Consider the following 22919-nt stretch of genomic DNA (forward strand, 5'->3'; position numbering starts at 1 on the left):
AGTATTAGGGTCATTATTTTGAGAAAAAAAATCGCAAACACGGCAGAATGCGCAATTACGCTCTGAATTAAAGATTTTTTTCCTGTATCTAGAGAAGCTAAAGCTTTCGAACTTAGCCAGCGTGTTGCCCTATATATAGCTCCTCTTTGCATTAAATATTGTTGTTTTGGTTAGCGCAGAAATGTACAGGAATTGCTCATACAGGGGAAATGAACGAATTAGGCATCATTTTTAAAATCATTAAAAAAAAGGCCGTCTTTAATATTCTCTACACTCTCAGAAATTGACGTTCATAATATATACTAACAGTCTCTGCAAAATTATCATGCAGTATTTGTCTGGCTTCGAAGTTGTAAAATGAGAAATCTGATCGAATTGACGCTAACGCCATTGCCATAGAAGGGGCTTGCACATACGCGTTGTTCCCAATTTCATTACTAAAATGAGTATAAATGCAACGGTGTGATCAGGAAACGACAAATTTACAGCGCAAGGGTGGACGGTAGTTTTGAAGAGAAAATTCCTAATACATTTTCATACAACCGACCCAAAAATGTCTATGGGCCGGAGCGATCGAGAGGCGCCCAAGTGCGTGCCAAACGGGGGAGGGCGAGCAAAGAGCGCTTGCCTCCCCCAGTTCCCAGAGTAAGAAGGCAAACCATATGTTTTGCCTCCTTACTCGCTCCCCCCCCCCCCCCCCCCCCCCTGGAACAGCCGACACTGGGAAGGGCTAACACTGGCCGGCGGTGGCAAAGGGATACCAAGCACACGGGCCCCGGTCATTAAGGGGAAGGGGGGGGGGGGGCTGCTTTGCCCCCCCCCCTCTTACAGACAAAAGCAAGTTGGTACGCCACTGGAGGCGCCACCCTGTAACATATTTCGCGGTGTCTGTTTCAAAAGCCGGCGTGTAGCGTTTCCGTCTACGCGACGTAAAGAAAGCAACCGGAGAGACTTTGCACACAGATCAGCCTGCAAACATTGGCGGGAAGATGATATAGGAGGTAGGACGCCGCGGATCCTGAACCTACGCCGCCTGTGGGCGCCAATAGATACGCCGCCGTAGGAAACCGCACAACGTAACAAAATAAAAATTGCGATTGATTGAGATTGTTGGTAACTTAATTTATATGACAACGGTTTGGAGAACAGTGAAATCCAATTTGGGTATGCTCATGTGACCTACGTGAGTGATGGTGCAGCTTGCCACTTTAAGAACAACAACCAACTACACGAGCTGCAGAGCAACAAGTACACGCCAGCGAAGTGTATTTTTTTCCACCACTGGACATGGCAACCGTGCTTGCGATAAAACGGGGGTCCTGTCAAGCACCTGGCAAAGTTGTACAACCTCCGACGGCCCAACACGTCGGTGATCAAGTCGCCGTCAGAGACGGTTGCTCCACTGATGACTAAACGTGAAACTAGTCCATTTCCCGAAAGCTGACGTCAAAGCGTTCAGGGACAGGAAAACAAAGGAGTGTGACTCTGTTTCTGTTGTACGTGAAATTCAGTCCTGTCATATTTGGCATTGTAAGGGGCAGCTGCTTTAGCAAGAACAGTAGACGTAGAAAAGATATATCTTTGAAGGTGAAGTCTCCTATGGCTGCGAAAAGCAGATCGAGGTCGGGAGCTTGCGGTGCCACTGAACATAAACGAACAGTGATCGGTACAGGCAAAACGGGAACAAAATGTTCCTCTTCGGAGGGCCAGGAGAGCGCCGTGACCGACTCAGGTCAGCGTTTGGCAGAAAGAATGCACGCGGAAAGCGCCGAACGTGCGCACAGGCCCTTGTTTCATTAAACTCGTTTCAATTGTACCACTTTAAACATGTGTTCTTTCTTATCACTAGGTAAACCTGGTGGTCAGCAGCCCAGTCTCCGTACGAAGGGTAGGCTCCGAAATTCACTGATCCGAGAAACCTGTATTTAAATTATTGACTTCTGCTTCAAACTCACCTATAAGCCTTTTTATGAATTCTTATTTTTCACGAACTCCTGTCAGAGTGCTTTCTCTTCACAGACTTCCTACATTTTCCGACCCCTTTCTTGCCCTTGTTTGAAATCGGCGACGTCTTATTTTTCTCTACTCCCGTTGCGGCAATTCTGTATATTTAGCGCTCGGTGAAATCAAAGGTAGAAAAATATTGCAAAGCATTTGAGGAGCCTGATAGGACAGATTATGAGACCAGATCTGTGAAAAGTATAAAAAAAAAACTAAGCTTATCTTCTTTTTAAACAGATTTTCTACTTACTGGAAAATCCGTAACATGTCTTCATTTCAGTGTATTTTTTAGAAAGGTTGTCGTTTTCAATTTTAATAACTATTTATGGGAATATTGAAACAATGCGTCAAAATCATGTTAAAAATTTGAATTTTCAGTCTTTTAAGATCTGGATTCATAAAGCTGTGAATTGCTTTGTAATCCATAATACATGTTTACCCCCTTTTATTTCATGTACAGCCTCTGCACAGAAAAATATTAAACCTCAGGCAAAAACAGTTTCTCTTTTGTAAACTCCAAAGTCACGGTTTGACGCAAATCGTAAAAAAAATTCGGCCATATTTTTCGCGTTATAACTACAAAGCCTCACAAACGTTGCATTATGTTTTTGCAGATTACGTTGTACATAGATTGAAACATTAATTATGGAGAGTTTAATGAATAATAAAGATGGCCTTTTTAAATGATTTTCGAAATCATGCATATTTATTTAAATGCCTCTGTGGGAACAATTCTAATTTTTCAGACTATCCAGGACAACAATATTTCATACAAAGATGAACTATATACAGGGCAATACACTGGCAAAGACAGTGTATTGCCCTGTATAAACTTCTGCGTTTATAGCTACGGAGAAAAATATTTAATCCAGAGCGTTAGGGGGCAATTTGCCGTGTTTGTGAATTTGTTTCTCAAGATAAGAACCCTAATACTCGGTGATTAATACTTTTCGTCAATCCGTCTTATGCCTAATTTGTCAGTAAATATTTTTTGTCCCGTAGCCAGAAACGTTTGTGGGGTAAGCCGCCCAAATTGCCAACATTGCGAGACACGCAAAACGCGCAGGTGACAGAGGGTACTTACAAATTGTTTTCGCAAACATTTTTTTTCCAAAACAAGGATTGGTTCCATCCTTCTGGGCATGGAGCAAGCAAAATTTATTTTTTAATCAAAATTCAAACTGTTTACCGGACATGGTTGTTCGATCTTATTTGAAAACGCCCTATAGTACAAAAAGTCTAATGGTCAGTAAAGTTTCATCAGGAACATTCGAGAAAGAATAACAGTGCGAATGACTGGCTTACAGTTATACTCTATAGGATCCCAGACGTTGCACAGCAAAGGTGACACAAGCGACATGCCAATAACATTATTTTTTTAGCTACTGCTTTCTAACAATGTTTTCTTTTATTTAAAAATTTCGCCACACCTTCGAAAGGTTCATAGCCTCGTGTTTCGAGTTTAGAGTTCAGGGATTTACCTTGCGGCTTTACACTTTTGAAGTGGAATTTTTAATTGGCATACTTCTCAAGAGCCAGTTTGTCTCGTAGACTCTTGAGTCATGGACCTGCTTTGCCGTATTACAATTAGTCAACAGCATAGCGAAGCCGATGTAGCTAGAAAAAGTTGAATCTGAAAGTGGTGTTTGCCTTTCTTTTTTCTTCTTACGGAATCAGTTAATGTAGGAACAGAAAAGTTAACATTTTCGTTAGCGGCAAATTTTACATAAAAACAAAAACAACACGTACAACAATGTGTGTGTGTGTTTGGGTTTCTGTGTGTAAACGCTGTAGCTACCATATACGGCTCACTCGTTATTTAGAAAAAAACAATTTCTAGACTCTAAAATCCTTACCTCGTCGTTGGGTAAAGAAGTTCAGAAATGTGCGGTCGTCTCTTCATTTTATACTATTTTGTCGGAATAACGAAAATGTATTATGCATACTACCATTTTGGGCGTTCTTCGGGTCTCTTGTTGTGTGCAGAATATATTTATTCAAATCTAGTCAAGCAATTATAACGTGAATGCTTATAAGCTAGGGAAAAATAACCAATGTATATCGCGGAAAATGAGACGGCTGGTTTGCGGAGTAATTTTTCTCATCATATATTCGTTTATGCTTGGCACGTACGAAATTCCCTGGATTCGCGTAACTTAAACACTCCCAACAGAGTAGAATTGTGAAATTGGCGTTTTTAATGATTCGCGACAATATAAAGGCATCAACATAAATGTCTACCCTGTTCTTCCCCAAGGATGACATAGATAAAATATGTCAATTGAGACTCACTGCAGCGAACGTTGCTGTTTTCGACAGGCATTATTCTGCATTTTAATAGGTACTACACAATTACCTTAAAATATAGCCCTTGTTTACGGCGTAGAGTTTTATGACACAGCTATCTCTTCCGTTTTTAACGAGTCAGATAAAAAGCAAACAGCACATTTTGATGAATATTCCTTCACCCCTATCTTTACCCCGGGGGACAACTTTATAAATCTACGCATTGTACGTTCGTTATCAGAATAAACCACTATTGAGATGGAAGTCTTTTCCTATAATATATTGCCTAACCGTATTTAAAAAAAAAAATCTGCATAAACTAAAGTAAATACAGTCATGTCTTGTTAATATGAACCCCGTTAATATGGACATCACTTTCGGGGACAAACTGTGGAACTGCATGCATTTTTGTCACGTTATTATGGACAACTCAAATTATGAACGATTTTTTACGGAAACAAAGGTTTCCGTATTAACGAGACATCATTGTATCTCGTTAACATTTCTCCCCCGTGTACAATCTGTATAGCTCAAAATTAAATAAGTGCATAATAATATGAAAACTCATTATATATACGTTAGCACATAAATTATGCGCGTTGGTGCTGATGTGGTCACTTTTTCTTCCTTTTTTGTTCTGATTACGGGTACTTAGAGCTCCGTGCTCATGTATTGCGCATGGTTATGTATACTTTTCGGGGTGCTCAGATCGTTTGAGCTCGTGACCCAGTGGTGAATATTTGGTTTCTATTGTTTATTCCCAGATTAGTTTGCCCCTCTTGCTTGGGCCATTTGGCCTGAAGGATGCATACGTCGAAACCTGAGAGACCTGAAAATCATCTATGACGTATTTGGAATTCGTCGAAGAATTTAGGTGCCCAGATATCAAGCAGAATCCTTTAAACAAATGCAATTATTGTTAACAGCCTGTAATGCAGGATACAATATATTGCGGCAGTCCGCTGACTAAAGTTCCAGCTTGCCAAATTTTTAGAAAAAACAAACAAACAAAAAACGTAGACCCTCCGTTTACGCTTTTTTTTTCTTACAATCTGGCAATCTGGAACTTACCAATTTTAAGAAACACAGACTTCAAACATTCGATTTTGTGGTGACTATATATTTATTATGTAAACGCAAAGTGCCGAACAACAACACCTTTAAAAAAAAAAGTGCTGTTTTTCTTTTTTGGTTTTATTCTGTTCAAAGGTAGGTTGAAGAGTTTTCGAAAGGACCATGAAATCAAAATAAATCTGATTCACGCTATATCTTATTTTATCAAACAATCTCCTCGGGGTTCAACAGGCTGGGCTTTTCTCCAGCTTCTCAATTGCCTCCGCGTAGTGATTTCCTTCGATGGCTCCAAAATTATCCGTTGAAAACCTCATTCACCTCTTGGTTTGTCCGAAAGCTCTTTCGAACCAGGAATGTTTGCAGTTTCGTGAACAAGCAGAAATTCGAGGATTCCACATCAGGCAAATGCGGCAGATGCGGAATTTCGAACATCAATTCCATCCATTTTCGCTGATCTAGAGCAAAGGCTTAATCCGGACCAGTTGCCCCGGATTGAGCGAACACGGTACTTACCTTGCAGAAAGTTTCTTTAACCTAATTCCTAAACTAAAATATAAATTTCCCTGTGGCTGTAAGCGTTGTTTTACAGAAACAGGCGCCACCCTTTGAGCACTTTTATTTTGCTTAATACGCATTTCCGTTCATAAAATAGGGAGCTGTCGCATGAAACATTCTTGACTTTTGAAGCGTGTACATTGGATATAGAAAAAGGTGCTTTTGAAAAGTGCTCGCAGCACTAATACCCGCGTTAAACAGCTTTAGAAGAGGTCGTTTTAGCAACTATGTGGAGAAATTATTGCATGTACAAATATTTTGTACTTGTAGATAATATTTATGTAACTCAGATATCATATGATTTACGTGGCATATTGACGAGATCAAAGCAACATACTTGTAACCGAAGTGAATCACGACACAAGGAAGTCCATGAATTCAGAACGGCATTTTTGTTTTTTGTGCATCGACCAGAACAAGTTTGTTTATTTATTTGCTGGCGATCCAGGAACAAGCAAGCATTTATGGCACTGCGTTGTGTATGGGTCGTCCTAATTGGATATATAAGGAAAAGCACGAACTTGTCAATTGTAGAAGTTTTGCAGCATGAATATAAAAACCTAGCAGAATAAAAAAAAAAATTAAAAAATTTATAGTTTCAGTAAAGGACACCTTTCTCGAGTAATCTAAAAAAACAAATATGGTTTTTAACAATTGCGCAATGGCAGTATTCTCTTCATAATTAATTGGGGGGCTAGCTGGTTGAACATCTAGAGGGTGGTTTTAAAAGCGCAAAGGATTAAGTAAAGAAGGAGGAGACAGGACAGAGCACTTACAACTGACAAATTTAATAGATCATCTAGATAACGACAAGGTGGAAGTGAAAAAGAAGAAAAGAAGATAAATAAGTCACTGCTGCTACGAAGAGCATATTTAGTTTTAGAATTCAAAATAAAAATTATTTTAACTTCAGAAATAAACAATGTACTTGCCACGTAAAAAAAAAAACTGTCTATACACCAAAAAGAATAAATAAATAAAAAAATAAATGGAAGAAAAAGAAAAAAGGAAAAAAATACGCAGAGCAAACGCCTAGAAAGTCTTCAGGTAAAACACCGCTAGAACTGAAATTCCTTTGGTGTTTCAAGTCTTCAGGGGAAGCACCGAAGGAACTCAAGTTCTTTTTGTGTTAGGGTAACTGATGTCGCGCTTATACACCTGTCGCCACTGGTGAGGATGACTTGAGCCTCGTTGAGTTCTCTAGTGTTTTTATCACGGAACCGCTTCAGAACTTTAGTCTGGTTGAATGTTGGTGTGCATTTGCAGTCTCTGACATGCACCGCAAGATTTCCCGATGGTGCTGATTTCAACGTTTGGGCATGCTCTCTAAATCTCATATTGATACATCGTTCCGACTGACCTACATAGACTTTGCCGCAAGTAAATGGTATTTGATATACCACTCCACTTTGACAGTCTCCATACTTGAGTCGATGGTTTAGACTGCACTGTGCCTGTTGATGCTGTTGGCAATTGATCTTAGGGCAGAGCCTTTTTAGTTTGCCCGGAGCTGAAAGCACGACTTGGACTTGAAACTTCGCGGCTGTTCTCTTCAAGTTGTGGGACAAGCGGTGTATATATGACAGAACAGTCGGTCGGTGTTTCTTGTGCTTTTCAGTGTCACGTTTTTTATTTGAGGTCATCAAGGATTTGGCGACGTCATATATTATCGAACTCGGATATCCAGACGCTTTCAGTCTTTGTACTTGAGCATCGAAGCTTTCCCCCGCTGAGTGTACGCAAGATTTTTTAAGAGCTGTATTCAGGCAATTTTTTGCAATTCCTCTTTTAATAATTTTGGAATGAGCCGCATCATACTGAAAACGACCTTTCTTCGATCGAGGGGAACACATCCAGCAAGCGTGGTTGTCAGAGAACACTATTCTTAGATCTACAAGTTGAAGTATGCAGTTCACTGGCGACTCTCGGGTGAACTTGAGACCCTGACCATTTTCTAAAAAGTTAGGTCGGATGATGTCGAATATTTACGTCTCATTCTCACATGGGCGATGTTGGAGGAGAACGAGGTAATCATCAACATATCGAAAAATATGAGATACATGGATGTTGGAAAGTGTAATGTCGATTGCCCGATCACATTGGGACCAGTAAATATCACATAATATAGGTGCCACACAAGAGCCTATACAGATACCTTTCTTTTGTAGGGAAGAATTGCCTTGAAAAGTGACGACTGTAGCAGAAAGGTAGAACTTTAAAAGTTCTAAGAAGGACTCTACCGGAATGCCGCACTTGTTTTGAAATGAAATAGTTCCCTTGGCTTCAATACATTCACTTACTGCTGAAAATAATCTGTTGTGTGGCATTGAGTAAAGTAGATCCTCCACATCAAGTGAGAACCCAAAGCGCACTGTCATTGCATTTAGTTGCAGATACCTAATAAGTTCCTCTGAGTTTGTTATTAGAAATGGGTCATTCAGCTGGAGATTCGACCAATGGCTTAAGAGGAACCGTGACATTAAACCCTGCCAAGACCCTTTCTCAGTGACCACAACTCGAAAAGGACATTCGTCCTTGCGTGTTTTTGCTGTGAAGAACATATTCAAATGGTCCTTTTTTGTAGCCGTGATTTTCTTTCTTGATTGCTCCAACTCAAGTCTGTGGTACAGTTGAAGCGCCTTTGCCTTCACACTCTTGGTTTTGAAATCATGCAACTGTTTAAAGCTTTTTTCTATTGCCCGCCCTGCTTTTTCGAAGTGGAGTGACCTAGGAAGGACAACGAAACCTTTTTCTTTATTAGAAACTAGAAGTCTTAGGTCATTCGTTTTCAAATAATTGACACTAGTAGGAATTCTCATATTCTTGTCATTAACGTGACCAGTCTGTAGCAGCACGTCAACACAATCGTCCACACATCGAATTCTATGAGCTTCTTGGGCCTTAGACGCTATGTCGTGTATCTTAGACACCAGCTGTACGCCCTGCATTTTTGGTGGTGTGCAAAACTTTGAACCTTTTTCGAGTATCTTGCCTATATCTGCAGCTATTGTAACATCCCCCAACAAGATTACGTATTCTTCCTTGCGTTGGTTATTTTGGGCACGGAGACTTTTTATATGCGGAATGTATGAAGACCATAGGAATTCCGTCTCGTTACTTGCTCTGTCAAGGAAGGCTTTGTACCTTCGTCCTTGGCCGCCACCGGGGTCTCCACAACCCGCAAAAACCCAGAGGCAAGTTCTGAAGTATCGGACCTGCCTCCACGTCTCGGAGCGGACGATCTTGCATATTCTTTTTGCATGATGTTGAGAAGGTCTTGCAAAGCCAAACAACCCAACCAAGTCCGATGGAACCGCACCATGTCTGATGGCGGCAGAATAGAATCTTGCTTTGCAGGTTGTGTTGGCGATCACACTGATGTAAATAGAAATAGAGTCCACAGGGGAAATACAAGAAAAAGGGCCCATTGCAGAAGAAAGAAATTGCATCAGATTTAATTGGGGGGCTAGTTGGTTGAATACCTAGACGGTGGTTTTAAAAGCGCAAAGGACTAAGAAGAGAAGGAGGGGACAGGACAGAGCGCTTACTTACAAGTGTCAAATTTAATAGATCATCTATAGAACGACAAGGTGGAAGTGAAAACGAATAAAGGAAAGAAAAAAACATTAAGTCACTGCTGCTACGAAGAGCATATTTAGTTTTAGAAATCGAAATAAAAATTATTTTAACTTCAGCCATAAACAAAATACTTGCCAGGTAAAAAAAACTGTCTATACACCAAAAAAAAAACTAAATAAAAAAAAAATAAATAGAAGAAAAAGAAAAAAAAATACGCAGAGCAAACGCCTAAAAAGTTTACAGGTAAAACACCGCTAGAACTGAAGTTCCTTTGGTGTTTGAAGTGTTGCGACAATGTGTTGCGACAATCCCGTGCAGCATCTGAAAGATCAGCCACCTTTTTTTCAGTATTTCCATTTTTTCGCTGATGTAACCATATGTCGCATTGGTCAATTGAGTGCCCCCGTGTGCCGCAGAACAAACCTCATCATTTTGACTGTCCATTCTGGTGGCCAGCACTGCTGCAGATAGAGTGACATAATGTTTGCGCGGTTAAGTATTCTTCGCATGCCTCCTTCACCTTTATATCGGGAGCTTTATTGCTTCTTAGATCAAGACCACGCTCTCTATTTTCCACAGCACGCTTCAAAAATTTCAGTCACATTTTCAGATTGTCCGAGGTAGTAAAGGATGTCGGTGGCCTTTTGCTGGCAGTAACGAAGAATGAGGTCACTTGGAAGTCACTTTTGTATGGCAGCATGAAGCAGAACGCTGTACTCTTCGACCTTCACGCCGAGTGCCTGTAAACTGCGTACATTTACGGTGACGTCGTCATATATCTTTCTCAAAGCCACGGCATCGCTTGGTGCCATGACGTGTCTAAGATTCAACAAGTGCGTCATGTGGTTGTCAATGATCAATTGAGGCTGCCAAACATGCCCTTTAAAAGGCACACAGCGATGTCAGAATTGTTCTCATTTATCGACAATATTCGGATGCTGCTGTCTGTTTTCCCTGATAAGTATGTTGTTAGATATCTAAGTGCTCAACGGTTCAAATATCAGAATTCTTAAGTATTGATTCTTTGAGCTGATCCCAGAAAGGTTTTCAGTGTTGAACACTCCCCTCAAACCTCTTGATTTCAAACATTGGAAACTTGACCGCTATAACCCTTGACCTTTGATGAGTTTGGTCTTGATGTTGGGACCTGCCCATAATATGCAGTGCGATATTATGGGTCTCCAGTGCTGGATCCTAAGTATAGCTCTTGTTTTCGAACAGTAGATAGACATCCCATACGTCTACATGCCTTCCAACTCTTCTTCAAGGTGATCAATGGCAACACCATCTTCAATTTCTGTCTACTTCTTTCAGCTGAATTTTTTTTTTTTTCATTTTAAGGACATTCACATTTTCTGTCAGTTCACCAACGGTTGCGTCCGAGGAAGCTAGCGGCGCTGACAAATCGTTGGCGGTTCTGGTCACCACTACCTGGACGACGGTTTCCTTTCTTTTCAGTCGGTCCATGTTCGGAGGTTGAGTGGTTGTCTCTATTGTTCCGTTAGTTGCTTTTCATGTCAGGTAAGTCTGTCACTTCTATTTTGTCAGGCGCCTGGATGATCCCGGGTTTTGGCACGAGATATTCCGGGACATCAAGGACTGCGACCAGATCGCTGCGGGTTAAAATGACGGTTAATTATGGCACAGTCACTAGCTATCACTCATGACTTTTTCGCGCTTTTTCGTCTTCACGTGTACATCCATCAAATCCACGTCTTCTTTTGCTTGTCATTCTCCATCAGCTTTAGCACCGTTGCAGAACGTCTGTCTGCTTCTAGCTTTGTCCTGTCCATCACGCACTCTCACTAAAACTTCAGTGTTGACGGCGCCTTTTTTTTCTTTTCTTGGAGAATGTTAAGCGACAATTATTTTTGCCGGCAGAGCCAATGTGGCGCCAGCGCAACTATACTTCATCTCATCCTGCGATGGACTAAAGGCCAAAGCCACCGGCCGCCAGGTCCAATCACGTTCCACGCTAAACTATGACACGCGTAGCATTGGTTAGCTTTGGACGAATAATGCACCGTATCCAAAAACGCTGCGTCATTTTTATAGCCTCGACGCTGCAAAGAGCCAGTACGTCGTGGCTTCCTTTGCAATGTAAAATCGTTGAGTCACTCATTGCTCGATCCGAACCACTGTCCGCCCGTTCCCATCAGTGATCCGAGCCGCGGGCACCGATACGTACATCGAAGCGAAATACCACGCAATGTCGAAGTGGCTCGTGATTGGATCTGGCAGTTCGTAGCTTCTGCCTTTAGTTCATCGTAGGGTGAGACGAAGTGTAGCTAATCTGTTTTTGTATAGTGGGTGTTGCTTTACATCTACTAGAAATTATCAGAGCCTTCTATAGTGCACTTGACACAATAATGATGTCGAAGAGAAGCTGTAAAAAAATGAAAGACGTTTACCATTCCCTGTAATGCAGAATTTAAGCGCAGCTCTTGAGAAGGAGCAGGGGAGGTTACGGAGAGGAGGGTACGCCCCTTCCTCTCCTCAGTCCCCTTTCTCCCCTCCTCTCCCTCTCTCTCCCCCTTCTCCTCGTCTAATTCTCCTCCCCTCCTCCTCCCCCTTCCCTCCCTCCTCCCTCGTGACGTCACTCGTGACCCTAGTCAACGTTACTAGACTACCTCAGTTGTGGAACTCCCGCGGCATGGGGTATCCCCCCCCTCCCCCTCACTCACTTCAGTCCGCCTCCCGTCGTTCGAAGCGCCATTTAGATTTTTGTTTACGAAATGTGTGTTCTACAGAGTATGTTGGAACGCCATCTAGACGCTGCGCTTCGAAACATATGTATTTCATAGAATAAACTGCATGTACCAAAGCAGCCGTCCGGCGCATAGAACAACGAGAGGAGAGTCGTTGTGAGTGAGGGTAGGGGGGGGGGGTATTGCTAGTGCATGCAGTTTATGATCAGTTCCTTAACTGAGCTAATCTAACAACGTTGACCCTAGCAGGACCATCTTGAACAGAGGGGAGACCTGTGAATCGCACGCCCCTCTTATGGGAGAGCACCAGAAGCTCTAGCTGTCTTTCCGGCTACGAAACCGCGCACAAAGCCCCCCCCCCCCCCCTCCCACCTCTCTCCCATCGTTTTGAATGGGGTAGGCTGCGCGATTCACAGTGTGACAATGAAACCTGTATTTTTTCTTACAAACGCCTATTAAAGCCTAAAATTATTTAACAGTGGTGCAGCTTCTGTGCGTAAAAAGCTTTTTTTATTGGATTCGCACAATAATAAATAGGTGTATACAGCATTTGTTTACCCTAATTGTAAAACAAATGCTATATATGCTTCTCATAGAAGTCCTGCACCTTCAACACCTTTCTGCAAGTCGGTCTCCTTTTTTATGACCTACTTCGCCCGTGGCTCCTCCATCATGTTTGATGCAATGTTCGTTAGGAAAGGCCTCGTGAACTTTCTGACGATGAGTGTATACACTCATCGTCAGAAAGTTCACGAGGCCTGACTATAGTCAGAAAGTTCACAGAACCGCCCTGACTATAGTCAGGGCGGTTCTGTGATCTCGTGAGTCGTTGACTACACAGGCTAATAGCGGGTTGCTCACAATTGCCAGGAGAACCCCTTTAGTAAACGTCAGCAGTGGCTTCCTCGCTGCTAATAACCCCGTCTGGGAAGAATTGACTGCGCTCTCAAGCGTTTTTAGAAAGTTGACGAAGGGGGGTCTGGGATAGCGCAGTACCCCACGGTCCAGGTTGCGTTCGATTGCAATTGTTGCGGTTGAGCTGATGTGTGGATGGGACTTGAGCTGGTGCGAGCACCTGTCGCAGGCAGTGTTGTCTTCAGCCGCCCTCACGAGAAAACCTCCGATGAGTGCCAGCGTGTTGATTTGCAGTCCTGGAGCTGGAAAAACATTAAAAAAAATCGTTTTGCGTTTTTCGCTAGTTCTAACTTTTTATAAAAGATTATTTGCGAACGTCTGAAGTTTCTTTAAGAAGGGTTGCAAAATCTTCTTTATATTTGGCGGCGAAGCAGCAGGCTGCAGTCCTGGCTTTTGCAGTAGCGCACCGATATCGAACTCTCAGTCTTAAGTGCCGCTCCCTTGTGTAATGCCCGTAAGATTCTTCAAGCTAATAAATGAGGATGATGATGATGATGATGATAATTTGTTGCAGAGACAAGACAAGACAAGAGACAAGAGACCGAACGGATGCCTTAGGCATCCGTTCGGTCGTTGAATACGCTCCGCTGCCTCTCGGCGGGAAAGGGCGACTCTACGCTGTCTGAAGTGAACTTAAACGTTAAAACGTACTTGAAGCCCTGGTTCAAGAGGTGACGAGTGCACAATACAGTAGACAACGTCGTGACTGCCAAGGCTTCGCGAGTCTCGGATGTTAGAAATACGCGGATCGACGGTGTCGTTCTCTTCCGGCTGTTCACATGCTCAAGGAATGTGTTCCTGGGCAAACATATGAAAGGTCCACCGGCTCCACCTCGGCCCCTTCGAGGCAGCATTTTTCTCGTTCACCGGGCTCGCCGTCAGTAGCCGATAAAATTCATGTGTCGCCATGTGTAACTATTACAAATACTCTGAAAGATGAGTTGCACTCAAAAATAAAATTAATTCATACCTTCTTCATTTGTGCGGCGGGTGTCGCCGGGGGTTTTCTAGTCTGCATTGAATTGCTCTGTTTGTCGATGGGATAAATCTCAAACACAGAACACCGTTTGCATCGCTGTGGTTTTCAGCTTTTTATATTCACATTTCTTTATAGTCATCTCATGTAAAATGCAGCGAGCACAGGACAGTGGCCCCGCTATCACTTAAGCGCCACTGCGAGTCATTTTCTCCTTTAAAAGAGAGAAAAAAAAAGAGGAAATATTGAAACTGGCCTTGAGTGCCTTTTTTTCTTCGAATACAATATGACTCTATTATTCTTACTGTCCCAGATGACTGAGATAAAAAAAAAATTGGCACTTACCCACTCTCGAGATTTTTTTTTTTTTATATATACTTCGCCGACACTCAATAATAGAAATTCCTCAAAATGATAATCCAGCGGCAAGCAACAGTGTACCATTTACCCGCGGTTCGAGTCGACACTTAAATTTTCGTATCGTAACACACAGATTCCAACGGCGTAACCACCTCGGTTCGGTTACTTGGGTGTTACCCAAGGCTTCCCGGGCTGGATCCGGTAGGGAAGGGGAGGGGAGCTAGAGTAAATGTATATGCACCGCAGCAGAGTACCGCAATGGCACTTCCAGGACGGCCATGTTGGATCCAAGGCCGCACTGCGGGAAGCGACCGTCGCTTCTGCAAGAGGCCCGGATGCGCGTGCTGCGCGATCGTCCTCCGTGTCGTCTTCTTCCCACACTTTGAAAACATGTTTTAAAACATCGCTCGCGCTATAAAACTACGCGATTATACTGTATCGAGTGGCTACACATAATGTTGAATGGCCAAGGAACCTTCCAGTTCGTTCTATTTTGGTGTAGGATGTATATTTCGCAAACGCGAAGCTAGAAACGTGATCCGCCCGACACTCGGTGCCTGCAAGGTCGCTTTCCCGCACGAACTTCGGATCCAGCTTGGTGCCCGTGACCGCTTCTCCGCCAATACGGAGTTGGCGGCGAAAGGAAAAGGAACACGATAATATGCAAGCAGAGCCTGTACAGTTACTTCAAAGGGGGGGGGGGGGGGGGGCGAGGAGGGGTCTTCGAGCGCCACCACGAGCGTTCGTGAGGAGTGCGCGTCCTTCCAAGCCGGCGCTAAGCCACCGTTCAGCAGACTGGCCTCCCCCTCATTTAAGTTGGTCCTGGACCCTGATGACCCCCTGACGTCACTCGTAAAGGCCTCACGAGTAAAGGTCACGTGAAGGTCGTGACCTTCACGTGACCTCCCCTGTGACTGTCATGACCTTCGTGGTTACCCTCACGAGTGACCTTCGTGACGTCCCTCGAGATGTCACTCATGATGTCATTTGTGACCCTCGTGACGTCACACCTGACGGTGACGACCACGCCGCTCAAGCCAGAAACGGGCGTCTAAGAGCAGCCCTCTAAATGACCGTACTGTGCGTTCGCAACACCCAAAATTGGGGTGATGCACTTTTGTTTCACAACATGTGGCAACTGCCAATTACTTGCATAAGCGACATATTATTCAAACTGGTGGTCCACATGACAAGCGACTGTTTTCTTCAAGGCATAATCTGCGTTCCGCTTGCATTCCTATTGCGCCATTAGCCCAATGTTGTCGGCAGTTTACCGGTCATTCAAGAAACATTGCGGGCAGATGCGGCTTTTAGCCAGCAAAATCTAAACGTCAAACACGCTGCACGTCTCGACTGGTTGGAAACTGGTGCTTCATAAACGTGGCTGATCGTTATTCATTCTCTTTCACAGTGTAAGTTACACTTAGTGTTTTGGCATTTAATTTACATTCACCGCTGGAATATTTCTTGACTTCAGAAAAGCATTTGAATTTTTTTAAACACAATATATTGGTTTATAAACTACCGTTCTATGGAATTCCAGGTGTTTCTTTAGATTTGGTACGTAGTTACCTATCTTGTCGTTCACAATATACGTGTTTCAATGAATATCGGTCCAAGCCAGAACAAATTTCGTATGGGGTCCCACAGGAGTCTATTTCAGGTCCTCTGTTTTCTTATTTAGTATATTAATGATATTGTGCATATACCAAACAGTTCTGAAATGTTTTTGTATGCCGACGACACCAGCTTATTTTTTTCTGGCCCATTTTAACCTGATCTTGAAGTTACTGCTAAAACGTGGCTCAACGAGCTATCAAACTGGTTTACCTCTAATCAACTTCAATTAAATGTTAAGAAAACAATATATGCCATTTTTAAGCCACGAAGTAAGGCTGCTAGTTGTGAAATTTTATTGTGAAATTGATTGTATTGATTGTGAAAGCGAACTGCTCTCCCTTGGATCATTTCAAGATTTGAAGCATATTTTCTCGACTTCGGATCCTAGATTATACTAGCATATTCTATTTTTGACCTTACCAAGGAGTTGTACGCTTGGAGTTTAACGGAGGTTGGAGCATTTCTTAACTTCCGTCGTAAGAAACCTAATTTTCGAAAAGCTCAGGAGCTGATATTTTGTATATGCCTTGACGATCGTAGATCGCTTGTTAGGTTCCCTCCAATATATTTTTATTCATTCACTTCGGTTACTTTAACATTATTTACTTGATACATAAATTCCAAATGTTTAATTTTCCTGGTCATGCGTAAGCGAACAGTTTTCGCAGTATTCAGTTGCATTTCCCACTCATTGCACCAATCGTCAAATTGAATAAGAGAAGAATTAAGCATTTTTCGGTCATCGACACAGGATATGGTTTTAAACAAAACACAATCATCTGCAAATAAACGGGTATTAACGTAAGTACTCACAGCTGCTACAATATCATTTATATAGACCAGAACTAGCAAGGGACGGAGTACACTGCCCTGGGGAACACCAAAGGAAACATCGAGGATACCGGAAAAATACCCTCCAACGTCAACAACCTGGCTACGATTGAACAAATATGATAATATTCAATTAACTACTTCTAGTGAAAGCCCAAGACGTTCCAGTTTAAACATCATAGTTTAAAGTTTAGTTTAAACTAAATAGTTTAAACTAAACTAAATATTTTAAACCAAGCGGGACCTTGCCGAAAGCAGTGCTAAATTAAAAAAAAAAAGTATATCGACCAGTCCAGACTTCCCTAGGGTAGCGGCGTAGTCATGAACTGTTGTAACTAGTGCGTAATTGTGGAATACCCTCTCCAAAAACCATGTTGAAAAGAAGTCAGCACATTCCTCTCTTCTAAAATATCTCGAATATAACTACTAACCATATGTTCCATGAGTTAGCATGAGTTTCTCGTGATAGAAATGGGACGAAAATTGCTTACAACAGAATAACCGCTTTTTTTATCAATCGGCACAACACGCCCTGTCCGCCAGTCATACGGGTGCAAACATGAACCAACAGAAGCATGAAAAATTACTGTTAGAATGTGTGAAATCGATTCGGCATATCTACGGGGGAAAGCGTTCGGTATCTTATCAAGCCCAGTGCTTGATTTTGTATTCAGATTCAATAACATGACAAAGACACCATGAAAGGAGTTAAAATCGGCTTTCAGTGTAGCTACAGTGGTGGCGCTGGAGTGTTCAAATATGTATTCGAGAACACAGATTGAAAATAAAGGTTAAATTTATTAGCGATTTAGCGTTTGTCATTGATAATGATGTTGTTAATATGTATCTGGTCGACCGGTTTAGCCTTTTCTGAAAACTAGTTCCAGAACTTTACAGGATCATGTTTCATGAAGTTTAAAAGGGTGTATGAAAAATATGTATATCTCGCTTCCTTGACTTGACAAGCCAGTTCAGCTTATAGGGGATGTATTTTCCCAGTTTGAACATTTTTTATACCTTTTATTTTACGTGTAGGGTGAATTATACTTCGGTTGGTCCAAGGTTTCCTTCGTCCAGTGCATTTACGTCGACTAGGCCTAAATTCGCTAAGCAATAGTTTCATATAAAATTGAACTTCTCCCACGGGAACATCACATCGTCTTCAACGAAATCGCTGAAGCAGTAGTCGAGATAATTTGAAACACTTTCGTAATTAGACTATGAAACATCCTTTACCATGGTAACTACTTTTTTCTTTGGCAAAGGTCGGTTCAGATGGCAATCAAATAGTACAAGTTTCTGATTAGACTTACTTTCTTCAAGTCTTACAGAATATTCAGCGAATGCTCTACTAAAAAGTATAAGGTCCAGAATTCAGCGGCTCGAGGCCTGCTCACGCGTAAATTCCAAAACAACTTAAGAAAGATTGCATGCGAACATTATGTAAAGAATAATCTCGTCATCACATGGGCTCGATAATTGAAACGAGTCGATATGGAGAGAATAAAATGCCCAACCAGAATGAATTCAGCTCTATATTTTAATAGACAATCATAAAGTCGATATTAAAAAATCTGGACAAGCAGAAGGAGGCCTATATTCAACAAAAAGGATAACGTTTCGGCCCCAGATATCCTGACGTAAAATTGGACCTTTATTATTACTAGTCTGTTCTAACCTTGTTACACAAATAGATGATTTGATTACGACTGCAATTTCGCCACAACAAGAGGGGCGTCCCCGACGAAATACTTGCTAAGATTCAGGAAAAAATTCATTATCTGACAGATTTTCATTCAGCCACGTTTCTGTAATGATGGCTATATGAGAGTCATGATACGAGATAACTAATTCGAACCAGTCCGTTTTATTGACGATGCTTTGTTCACTCATATTCAGTAGACGAAGCCGTTTGTTTACTGAACGGAATTCTTGTCAAACACTGACAGGCGATTCATTGGAGGGGGATAACTTTACACGCTCATTTGTGGATTCGTTCGGTTCATACAGATCATTGGCAAATCGAATTTTGTCAATCCTAGTAAAACCTTTATTTTGTTCACCATATCTTTGCTTCAACTGTTCCATAGTAGCCTCCTTTTGTTAATGGTCTCTTGGGAATGATCTTTTTGAATGTAAATATTTGTGCCCTGAAGTCTGTGTTTTTTTTATTTCGCTGGATTTCTTTTTTTTTTTTCATTGTAGTCCTGAAGGTAAAGAAAAATTGCCCGCTTTCCTACGCTTGTATGAAGGCGATGAATTCCCGCTGCAGAAGTGCAAGTAACGTCCCGTTGACCTAATAAAATAAGGTATTATTAATTACTTTTCCCATCAAATCTCGCTCTGTCTCCTCTGATTAGTCAGGAACTCCCAAGATGATAAGATTTGAAAGTTGACTCCGATCTTCCAAATAAGGCAGCCGAGATGTTTGTTTTACAATTGTCAGCTCGAGTACAGTGATAGTTTGTTTAAGAGCATCGACCTCATGGGATTTAGCTCTTAACTCGAGTATACTTTGTCGACACCTGCATTTTTTATAATACTTCGGCAATCGCTTTGTCGCTACCGCATTGTTTGATAACTAAATTGAAAACGTCCTCTTTGATTTAGGCTTGACCCTCCCTTATCGATTGAAGCATCTCTTCAGTTGTAGGTCCCGTGTTAGGCTCAATGTCACCGCATATTAACAACTTACACACTTAGAAGCAATCAACTGCAATTTCACAGAGTGACCGCGGGCACGGCACAACAATGAGAGAAACAAAGTCGCTCTTTGAGCATGATAGTTTCACATTACAAAGATTTGTACACGTTCTTTTTTATTTTTTTTTACGCTTCACAGTTAAAACATACAGAACATTTCTGTTGCAATGACGTTTTTAACGCTAATTTTTTTCAATCGAGCAAACGAAGCTATGAAACGGCGAAGTTCCGGAGCAGTGCCAGCAGCCTTACGTTCACTGAGCACGTGCACGAAATTATATATAAGTAACTACACTAGCATCATCTGAAGAAAAGAATGATCTCGAGAAAAAGGGACAAAGCAATCGATTGAATTTTCGGAGCTTACGTACGAAACTCACAAAGTGTCAGTCCCATTTAAATTACTTTAGCCTCGTTTGGAGTAACACGACGTTCACAAACTTGCAGAAACTATATTTATTGCAAAAACGAATATTGAGAACTACTTGTAATGTTCCTTATGATTACAATAGTGAGGGTTTGTTTCGAAAGTTCGGAATGCTAAAAAATATTTAACCCCTATGACTATAGATTATGCATCAGCTTAAAACTCGAGAACAAAAAAATACGTGTTTCTTGTCAGACTTATCCGAGCTATTGCCGAACGATCACGTCTATTTAATTCGACACATGGAATATTGGAAGGTTACCGCCTGCAAGAGAAACTATGGTACACAAACTCTACGTTACACTATACCTAAATGACCCAACTACCTCGCCAGCAATGAAATTTGTATAGACTCCATATCAACTAAAGATTTCCGTTCATTCTATTTGCGCTTGTGATTCTTCATCGATGCCTACTATGTTACCTATTATCTACTTGTTTGTTTGTACTGTATAAGGTTATTTTGAGGGCTACAACAGTGTCTACTGTGAAGTGTTTATAATAATTCCGATTAAGTTTTTTGCCTTTCTTATGTATATGCTTGCGGGAGCTTTTTTTTTTTTTTGGTGCTGTTACGTTCGTCACCGTATGGGGCTTCGGGATCATCCAGCCTCCGCTGGAGGCTTTTTTTCTTCTGTCCCTCCAATTCATTTCGAAAACAAAGTTATTATTAAAATCTGACACGCTCCAGCGTCGGACTGGCTGAATGGCGCCCTACCCACCAAGGACATTCAGAAGATTCCGGGCAGCATGACAGAAACTTGAGTTAATAAGTTAGTTTCAAAAGAACAAAAGAGGGCGGATCGTATAGATTAATAAATCGTTATCGATGAGTTTATTGCTGTTTACCTAGGTCGCTATCATGTGAATGAAAACTGTGGCTGTGCTAGTGAGTTGCTAATATGTAGTTGTTCTACTTCCACCATCGCCTATGCAACTCGATCCTAGAAAGGTTACTAAGCATTTCCATTATACCCTATTTTGCAGCGAGATAAATTGAAGGGATCCATGGAGCTGCTACCTGTTTTCCTTTTAAGAGCGGCTGGGACTCTCGAGGAATATACGGGCGGTCATCGGTCTGCAACATTGTCCCCAAACTGCTGGGACGCTGTAAACAAACAGCAATTACTGTTCACCCCATTCCAACTATCACGTAACATTGTCGTGTGAGCCATTTAATTATGGGTATATTATATTGTATTTTTAGCAGTGCATTTTTCCCCTTTATCTCAAAAATTGCTTACGTAAAACCTTTTTGCTTTGCAGTAGTGGTTGCGTCAACATTAGCCGACCTAGGCTAGTACTTACAGAAGGGGCGAAAATGCCCTATGGGATGCTTCCGGCATGCCCAGTTATGAAATCGATTGCCACGCTGCAAGAGGAAATTTGGTAGTCCATTCCAACCTCTTTTCTAACCGCTTAACGCACCCGGGGCATTTCCCACGGCTTTTGTGTCGACCCAGCCGGGACGCCGGCGGCTAACTCCAATTGCTGCACCCGATAGAGTGACATCATCGCTCTAAGCTCTGATTAAATCAATGATCATGGTGTGTAACATATAAATTTCGGTCTTTGTATTTACCAATTGTATGCTCCAACCAGGGCAGTCAAGTTCGTCGGCTGTTTTCGCAGAGGCTGCCGTGGCATCAGGAGTCAAGGCGTCGAGCTCCGGCGTCGTCTCTGACTGTTAGTCGTGACCATGTCTTCCTTACCTTTTCTACAGCTTCGAAAAATATACTGGTTTCGTACAATCGAGGACTTAGCTTTAGAGAAAGGTGAGAATAATGTTCTCGAAGGCAGTGGCGGATCCAAGGTGGGGGGGGGGGGGGGGGGGGGGGGGGGCGGTGGGGGCGATCGCCACCCCCAAACGCCTCGCCAGGCAACCCCCCCCTCCCCCCCCCCCCCCCCCCCCGGGGTTCTTCGTTAGCTCGAAAAAAAGATAAGCAATCGACGCAGGATGCAGCTTGTACAACCAGTTGACCAATTGCTTTTCTTCTCAACTGAGAAGGGAAGCAAATGCTCTGGGTACAGTGTAGTCTGGGCAGTCTGGGTCTGAGCTTCTCCTCTAGACGCTCCGGACTTCCCCACGACCTTGGCTTAAACATAAGCCCGCTTTCGTCCTCGCCTCTATCCCTCACTCAGGATCAGCGCCGCAGCGCGGAATACAGAAAGAAGCCGACGAGCGCCAGAAGGGGGAGATGTTTCCTCTAATGGGCTTCATACTGCCTGCGGTACGACTTCTCATGGCGGGAAGCTAATAAAAGAAAGATAAACGCCCGAGCTCGAGCGCGGACCGCTTTCTCCCAGGCTCCCCAGGCGGCTGACGAGGGGCGTGGCGGCCGCCCTGCACCGCCTGCGTACCGGCTCCAGCTTCACACCCGCCGGGCGCGCGAGGTGGAGGACCGACCGCGATGACAGCTGCGGGCACTGCGGCGCCCACGGAGACGCAGAGCACCTGATGTGCCATTGCCCGCGCTTCTCAGACGCGCGGGCGAACTTGGGGCATGCATACGGTGCCCTCGGCTGCCCCAGCGACACTCTGAACGAGTTGCTGCGACCCGGGCTGCCCCGGGCCGGGACAGAGCGGGCGCTCCGTGCGCTGGCCACCTACTTGGCTAATACCGGCCTCAAAGACGTGATGTAAACGCCCAGGGCTGCCCACGATCTACGAACACTACGACGACATCACGGCATCGCTCGCCGCGCCACGGCGTGTCGATAACAAGCGACTGTTTTGTTTTCTTCTTTCTTTCTTTATCTTTTACCTATCCTCCCAACCCCTCTCCCCCCAATCGGCTGTGACATGCAGGCATCCTGCCAGCATAAACGGTCCGTTTTCTGGAAAAAAAATAAAGCACTCAGCCCAACTTCGGTTGGGTTGTCA

At 42.9% G+C, this 22919-nt stretch overlaps 1 non-coding gene across 1 annotated transcript in view; it reads right to left on the bottom strand.

Annotated features, from left to right (window-relative positions):
- The window catches only part of LOC120843220, a 39448-nt gene extending 16946 nt beyond the window's left edge, over window positions 1–22502 (bottom strand). The window contains exon 1 of the transcript XR_006078321.1: window positions 22397–22502. This is a non-coding gene — a transcript (uncharacterized LOC120843220). The remainder of the gene's footprint in view (window positions 1–22396) is intronic.
- Between the last annotated feature and the right edge of the window lie 417 nt (window positions 22503–22919).

Source organism: Ixodes scapularis, unplaced genomic scaffold, assembly GCF_016920785.2.
Source record: "Ixodes scapularis isolate PalLabHiFi unplaced genomic scaffold, ASM1692078v2 PGA_scaffold0__279_contigs__length_252992795, whole genome shotgun sequence".
In the NCBI taxonomy this organism is placed as follows: domain Eukaryota; kingdom Metazoa; phylum Arthropoda; class Arachnida; order Ixodida; family Ixodidae; genus Ixodes; species Ixodes scapularis.